Below are 8313 nucleotides of genomic sequence, written 5' to 3'. Positions count from 1 at the left end.
TGTGACAAACCACTTTTCTCTTGCTATTTTCAAAAAAAAATTTTTTTGGTAATTTTTGACAATTGATTATAATGTTCTTCAGTGAGGTCTTCTTCTTCTTCTTCTTCTTCTTCTTCTTCTTCTTCTTCTTCGTCTTTGTCTTCATCTTCATCTTTGTCTTCGTCTTCATCTTCATCTTCTTCTTCTCTTCTTTTTTGAATGTTTTGGGGACTTTCATCATTCATTTATCCAGATATCTATATCTTTTCCTCATTCCTGGGAGTTTTTAGCCATTATATTTTTAAGTGAGCTTTCTGTCCCTTTTGTATAGCTTCTTCATGGACTCCCATAATGCAAATATTAGCTCCCTTGATGGAACCCCATAATGCAGAAGCCTTTATTCCTTTTAAATTCTTTCTTTAAATCTCATTTGTCTGGAATTACATATGACTTATCTTCTAGTGAGCTGATTTTCTCTTGAATAACTCAAAGGGCTTTTTTTTCAACTAAAAGTTCAAGAAATTCTTATACTATTCTTATCTTTTCTGAATATTATTAAAATATTTAATTGCATTTTATAAGATTTTTCTTTTTTTAAATCTCACAGCATGTTGTACCATCTGGATCTGGAATTATTTGAAATATCACAATAATATGTGTTTGCATTGCACTCAGTTTCAGGAAATTTGTTTACATAACAATCTATTCATTACTGTAAAGCTCTTTAAATTCCAGCAAATGTGTTATGCAGTTTATACCAAAATATAAGTAAACCAAAGCCTACTTGATGAAATTGCCTTTTGTATCTCTCACTGTCAGTATGTGTGGGTTTTTTTATTTTATGTTATTGATTTATATCACTCATTAGAGCCATTTGTTTGCTCTACATTAGAAAATATGACTGAACGTTGAGCACTACAAAATAAAATATAACTGTGATTTCAAGGTGTTATTTAATAAAAGTATATTTTTACTGTGGGTGATATAACTGATACCTGGGAAGGTGCCAGACAAATTGACATTTCTCTATAAAGGCTCAATGTGTGATTGGGTATATGTGTTTCTTAAATACCTTCTTACTAATTATGAAGCCTCTTGAATACATGTGAGTATTTGAGGTGACTCACTGATTTCAGAAATCATCATGCTACTTTATTTCCACATATCTCATTGTGTCAATATGTCTCTTTTATGATTGTAAAGGACAGACTAAATAAGTCAATTCCAATAAGAATGGCAGCATTTCCCTTTGGAATATTTCAGAGTTCAAGCCATTGGGAGATGGCAACAAATATAAAATCATCACCATCCTCATTATGTTTGTTCTTACATACAACTATATTCGCTAAAGTCAAGAAAGCAAGAAGCAAAGTACCTTTTAGGAAAGAAGTTTCTCAATATTTGAAAATCACCGCTAGTGTTGTTGACCTAGAATAATGATCAGGAATGCTTCCATCAACAACTACACAGAAAGCCTGATGATTTCTTCCATCTTCTACAGAAAACATACTTTAGTGAGTTTTCTTTTATTTTATCTTGGTTGTTCATTTTAATTTCAGTCAGAAAATAAACCTACTAAAATCTTTTCTAAATTTTCTAGTAATACAAGTTTATTGGATGTAATATCTATATATCTATATTATCTATCTATTGATCATCTATCTATCTATCTATATCTATCTATCATATATCTTTCTATCTATCTATCTATGTATCTATCTATCATCTACCTATCATCTATAGAGAGGGCGTATATAAGGAAAATATTTTAATTTTATGTATTTAAACCCATAGTATAAGTCTTAGGTATAATTCAGCTATAACTCTCTTCTCCATTCTGTTACATTTAATAACTTAAGTGGATATAATTTTGCAATGATTGGTTTCAAGTGGTTCTTTTCCAGTAAAGAATGAGATAAAGCACATTGCATTCCAAACAGTTGATTACAATAGTTTTATATTTATTTACTCTTTAGTTATACACACTATTCAAAGTATAAAAACAGGATGCATATACGGAAAGTATTAAGAACACTGAGCCAAACTAGGAAATAAAAACATCTTAATACAATTACAAAACTTAAATAAAATAGCATTTTTATAAAACTTGTAACTGAAGAACATGACAAACATCTGCATCAAATGATTGCTACTGCTTACTCTTGACTTTTAAAAGAGCAGAGGTCTGTCGATTTCAGAAACTTACACTGAAACTGTTCACCTAACTTTTTGAAACAGTTGCACTTTCTTTTTCCATTTACACTGGTTCATTAACTGAAATCTTAATTCAATAGGTAATAATTGTTAATTGTTGAGACAGAAAGAGAAGTCACAGATACTGACAGATAAAGGTTGAGCTACAGCACTAGAAAATTATAATACCAGAAACACATTGAACTAAAACTAGATAAACAGACAGTAAATAAATGGATGGTATGTGATATATAAACTAATAAATATGCTTATTGGTATTCATATATATGTATATGTTTATCTACACCTATATCCAATTTATACCTATTTAATGTCTTTTCTTCTGAAGTGTTGGCAGATTTTAAATCAAATTGAAAAGTATACAGTATTTGTTTTTACTTAACATAAGATTATATTTAGGCAAAATATTTGGAAAGATCCATGTGTAAGTATCATGTCTACCAGAGAATTAGAAACTAGATATCAGTAGTTAAAATACAGGGAAAGGAAATACAGATTTGTAAATAGAAATTTGACCTATTTTCTAATTGTAATTGTGTAGCAGTATATTAAAGTAAAATCTGATAAACACATATATGTGTTATGTGTCTATTTCTATCTTTCTATCAAACCATCTAGGCATATGGATTTCACAAATGCATAAAATGGCTTTGCAATTTGAAAACTACATAACTAAAAAGAGTATGAGTGTAACAAGGGAGAATACATAGTAATCCAGAAGACTTAAATATGAAATTCTGTGATATTACATAGAATCAATTATAAACAATAATCTAAAAATATCAGAAGATAAAAGAAAATATTAAAGCAACATAAGGAGAAATGAAATTTAAAGTAAAAAGAGGAATGCTTATTGTTCATGAAGTTTACTTTTAAGACAAATACGGAAATAATTATGAGTCAAATAATCAATTCATTGAAAGACAAAAATTGTGAAGCCAATGGATAGAGGAGGTAACATGGGATCATTGGATATTTCATACTTATTCCTCCACTTCCTTTCACTTATAAATTAAGATTCTTCTCTGTAAGACACAGGTTCTATTTTGCTGTGAATATGAAAATTTGTGCATATGCTTGCATAGCATTATAACACTTAGACACATAAAGAGAAATTAAACTTGATAAAAATATGGATTAATTGATGAGGAAAATGAATTTTTAAAACTACTTTTGACTTTTTCTCATACACACATGTATTAATGTGATAAGTATTAACACAGTTTTTTTTTCAGCTTTACTAAGGAAAAATAACTATACTTTGAATTCTTGACCACTTTAACCATATTTTTTTTCTTTTTTTTTTAAGATTTTATTTATTTATTTGAGACAGAGAGAATGAGAGAGAGAGAGCACATGAGAGGGGGGAGGGTCAGAGGACGAAGCAGACTCCCCGCTGAGCAGGGAGCCCAATGCGGGACTCGATCCAGGGACTCCAGGATCATGACCTGAGCCGAAGGCAGTCGCTCAACCAACTGAGCCACCCAGGAGCCCTTTTTTCTTTTTTTTTATTGCAGAATATTTCATCAAAAATGAACAATGTCTTGGTGGTGACAGAATTTCTTATCTTGGGATTTTCTGGCCCATGGAGTCTTCAGTTCTTACAATCTGTGCTTTTTACAGTAATTTATCTGTTAGCCCTGGTGGGGAATGGTCTCATTATTACCATAACATCTTTGGACCATATATTTCTTTTTAAGGAATCTGTCCCTGTTTGATCTTTGTCTAATTTCAGCTGTTGTGCCCCAAATTGTTGTCAATTCCTTGACACACAGCAATTCTATTTCATTTTTTGCCTGTGTCACCCAGGTCTTCCAGGTGCCTTTTTCAGCAGGGGCAGAGTTATTCCTCCTCATGGTGATGTCCATTGACCACTATGCTGCCATTTGCCATCCCCTGCAGTATGAAGCCATCATGAATAGGGGCACATGTGTGCAGATGGGGGCTCTGTCCTGACTCAGTGGAGGCTCGATATCTGTTATACATACAGCAGGAACGTATTCCTTATCCTACTGTGGATTCAATGAAATTCAACAATTCTGTGACATTCCCCAGTTGCTAGCTATTACTTGCTCAGAGAATATAACTGCAGAAATTGTACTCATTCTTGTTAATGCAGTCTTGGATTTCTGTTGCTTTATTTGCATCACAGTCTCCTATGTCTGTATCTTCTCCACTGTCAGAAAGATACCATCCACAAAAAGGCAGTCAAAACCTATTTCACTTGCCTTCCACATCTGGCAGTTGTTGTTCTTTTTCTCTCAACTGCTTTCATTGCTTACCTGAAGCCTATTTCAGGGTGTGCATCATGCACTGATCTTGTTCTATCTTCTTTCTATATTTTGTTGCACCCTTCCCTTAATCCTATAATATACAGCCTAAGAAACAAGGCATGAAGACAAGTTTCGGGAAGCTGATCACCAGAAGACTCTTGATAAAGGAGAATATCCTTAATTTTTTTCAAGAGTAGAGGTGTTTTCTTTTTAACATCTGTGTAAATATAATATTAATTTACCTAGTTTGTTGTGAATCTATACTTATCTCCACAGTTACCTGGAACCATGGTGGTAATCCTTGGCCAAATACATTAACTCATATTATTGAAGCTGCGTTTGGGTCTGACAGAGTTTTGGAGCATTGCTAGAGAAAATGTGCACATTCTTAGTTTGTACCTGGTTTCTAGTAGGCTGTTTTAATTTCTGTTTATTGAGTCAGCCTATACATCCTGGTTCTGCATTCTTGGCTAGAGAGTCATAAAAGTTCCCTCCTTCAATAATAATGTGGATTCCCCAGTGTCCTGATTTATAATCCAGAGAGGAAGCATGTCTCACATTACTGAAAATGTTTCTGGATATATTTTGTATTACATACAATACATTTTATATTACATATATTATGTATTTTATATTATATATGAGTGAAATCATATGGTATTTGTCTTTCTCTGAGTTATTTCACTTAACATAATACCCTTTAGTTCTATTCACATTTTATATTTTCTGAATATAAAGTGATATATTCTTGCAATTTTTTGCTATTATGTAAATCTACAAAACTGGAACATGGGTAAATAGAACATTTACTCTTATTTCAAAAGTATATTTGTAAATATCACTGAAGAATAAAATAGGAGAGCAACTGTACCTGGGAGATTTATTTCTCCATTTCTCCACTTCTACACCTACATAAAGTTTTCTATTTACTACATTCACGCATTTACATTGTTTCAACATCTCTGGGTGCTATAAAATATGGAAAGTGAAGAAGTTGTTAATGTTTTAAATTCTAATTGCAGAAATAATTATCCCTTCTCCACATCCATCTCCCCTCCAGTAAACCTCAGTTAGTTTCCTATAGTTGAGTCTTCTATGATTTGCATTCTTCTCTGTTTTCATCTTTATTTTTCCTTCCCTTCTCCTGTTTATCCATTTTGCTTCATAAATTCCACATATGAGTGAAAGCATATGGTATTTGTATTCCTCTGACTGAGTTATTTCACTTAGCATAATACCCTCTAGTTCCATTCTTGTTGTTGCAAATGGCAAGATTTCATTCATTTTATTGGCTGAATAATATTCTATTGTAAATATATGCCACATTTTTATCCATTCATCTGTTCGTGGACATCTGGGCTCTTTCCATAATTTAGCTATTGTGGACATTGCTGCTATAAAAACTGAGGTGCAGGTGCCCCTTTAAATCACTATTTTTGTATTCTTTGTATAAATACCTGCTAGTGCAATTGCTGGGTCATAGGGTAGCTCTATTTTAAACTTTTTGAGGAACCTCCATACTGTTCTCCAGAGTGGCTGTACCAGTTTGCATTCCCACCAACAGTGTAGGAGGGTTCCCCTTTCTCCACATCCTCACCAACATCTGTAAGCATCCGACTCTTGATTTCATCTCAGGTCATTATCACAGGGTCATGAGATCTAGGCCAACATCAGGCTCCATGGATTCTGCTTGAGATTCTCTCTCCCTCTGCCCCTCCTACTCTTCTCTCTCTTGAAAAAAAAATAAATAAAAATTAAAAATAATGAAAAATATATTTTGTTTATAATTTTCTATAATTGTCTAACTTATAAATAGCTAAATATCAATGTGCCATAAATAAATCTTTTCGTGGAAAGAGACATTAGAATGCACTAAAGAAAAAAAAAAAGAGGGGTGATTATGTAAGTGTTCTATCTGGTTATGCTTTCATTGTTTTCAAAAATTTTAATCTGTTGAAATAATTGACTTAGTTTTCAGTGATGAAGATCATTATATTTTCCACCACAATTATCATTCACACAAATTTATAATTTAGAAAAAATATAATACAAAATTCATGACTTTATGGCTAATTTCCTATTTTGAAATTTCATTATAGTTACCTATATTTTTAAAATATTACCTATACACATAAGTGCTTGTTCTTTGAAATTATATTTTAAATGACTGAATATATTATATACTGAATTAGCTCTCTTTTTTTCCTTTTTTTTTAAAAGATTTTATTTATTTGCAAGAGACAGAATGAGAGACAGAAAGCATGAGAGGGAGGAGGGTCAGAGGGAGAAGCAGACTCCCTGCTGAGCAGGAAGCCCGATGTGGGACTCGATCCCAAGACTCCAGGATCATGACCTGAGCCGAAGGCAGTTGCTTAACCAACTGAGCCACCCAGGCACCCTCTTTTTTTTTCCTTTTTAACACTTAGATTTTTTTTTTTGATTTTGTATATACAACGGGAATTAACATAAATTTATGCAATTTTTTCTCCTGTTGATTTCCCATTTTGGCATCTGTCTAGAGATGAAACAAAGTTTGATTAAGCATCAGTATTCACAAAATATTGTCTAATTTTATTTTTTTATTTTTTTTAAGATTTTCTTTATTTATTTATTGAGAGAGAGAATAATAGAGAGAGAGCATGAGAGGGTGGAGTGTCAGAGGGAGAAGCAGACTCCTTGCTGAGCAGGGAGCCCAATGCGGGACTCAATCCTGGGACTCCAGGATCATGACCTGAGCCGAAGGCAGTTGCTTAACCAACTGAGCCACCCAGGCGCCCAAATATTGTCCAATTTTAATTAATTGTTCTTCTAATGGTCATCAGCTCTATCTCTAATGTTCTAAGACTAAAATTTTCCTGTTTAAATGTCACTGATATCCCTGAGTATTTGTGTGATCAAGGACCATGGGCTAGCATAAAGTGTCACATTACTTAATCAGTACAAGAATTGCAGTAGCATGAATAAGGCATGCACAATTATTTGTAGTTAGAATCTGAATAATCACATTCTAATGCAGATAAGGATTATAGATGTTATTTGAATTAGATCATCTTATAAGAACCTAATATGGTGGAAGGGGGAAAGATGGCGGAGGAGTAGGGAACCCTATTTCAACTAGTCCCCAGAATTGAGCTGGATATCTACCAGACCACTCGGAGCACCCATGAAACCAGCCTGAAATGTAAGAAAATCTGGATCTCTACAAATAGAATATTGCAGGCAGTTGGTTTTGAGGTACGAAGCTGAGAGCCGTGATTCTGCGGGCAGATATCGGAGGATAAATGGCAGCGGGAGGGTGCCTGGATGTGGGGATCCTACACTGCCAGTGAGTGACAGCCTCGCGTGCTGCAGACAGGGCACAGACTGGCAGACTGGTAGCGTCGGGAAAGAACTTTAGGGCAGCCCCCAGCATGGAAAACCAGACCAGCGGGGTCGCGCACAGGCAAACCCTAGCACCCCCCCTCCCCAACAGAAACCGGAGTGACGGTCGTGCGCACGCAAACTGCATCCTCCAAGACGGAAACCTGGTACAAAGCGGTCGTGCCAGTGATCTGCAACCCCCGGGGGTGGAAACACCAAGCGGTGGAGTTGTGCGCGAGTGAACTGGGAGTGGCTGGCGGTTTTAGAAGCACAAAGGGCAGAGACGTGCCCTGACCTGGAGGCAGGACTGGGAGCACTGCAGAGAGGCACACAACCCAGGACGCTGCGGTTTATAGCAGCTTGGACAGAAACGGAGACAGTGTGGCCTGGAGAGCTCACTGAAGAACAGACTGAGGTCTCTCTGCTCTGAGGCAGAGGGTTGGAAACGGTCTCTTCTGCTCTGACTCACGGAAGAGATGCAGAAAGC

General features: G+C 34.9%; 1 pseudogene; it reads left to right on the top strand.

Moving 5' to 3' along the window:
- Positions 1-3725: 3725 nt before the first annotated feature.
- LOC123852007 (olfactory receptor 14A16-like) lies at positions 3726-4589 on the top strand (annotated as a pseudogene).
- Positions 4590-8313: the final 3724 nt, after the last annotated feature.

The sequence above is a fragment of the Mirounga angustirostris genome, unplaced genomic scaffold (genome assembly GCF_029215605.1).
Source record: "Mirounga angustirostris isolate CCGP_5_RB_7025 unplaced genomic scaffold, mMirAng1.0.hap1 SCAF_7, whole genome shotgun sequence".
Taxonomy (NCBI): domain Eukaryota; kingdom Metazoa; phylum Chordata; class Mammalia; order Carnivora; family Phocidae; genus Mirounga; species Mirounga angustirostris.
This window is presented reverse-complemented; position numbering and strand designations above follow the sequence as displayed.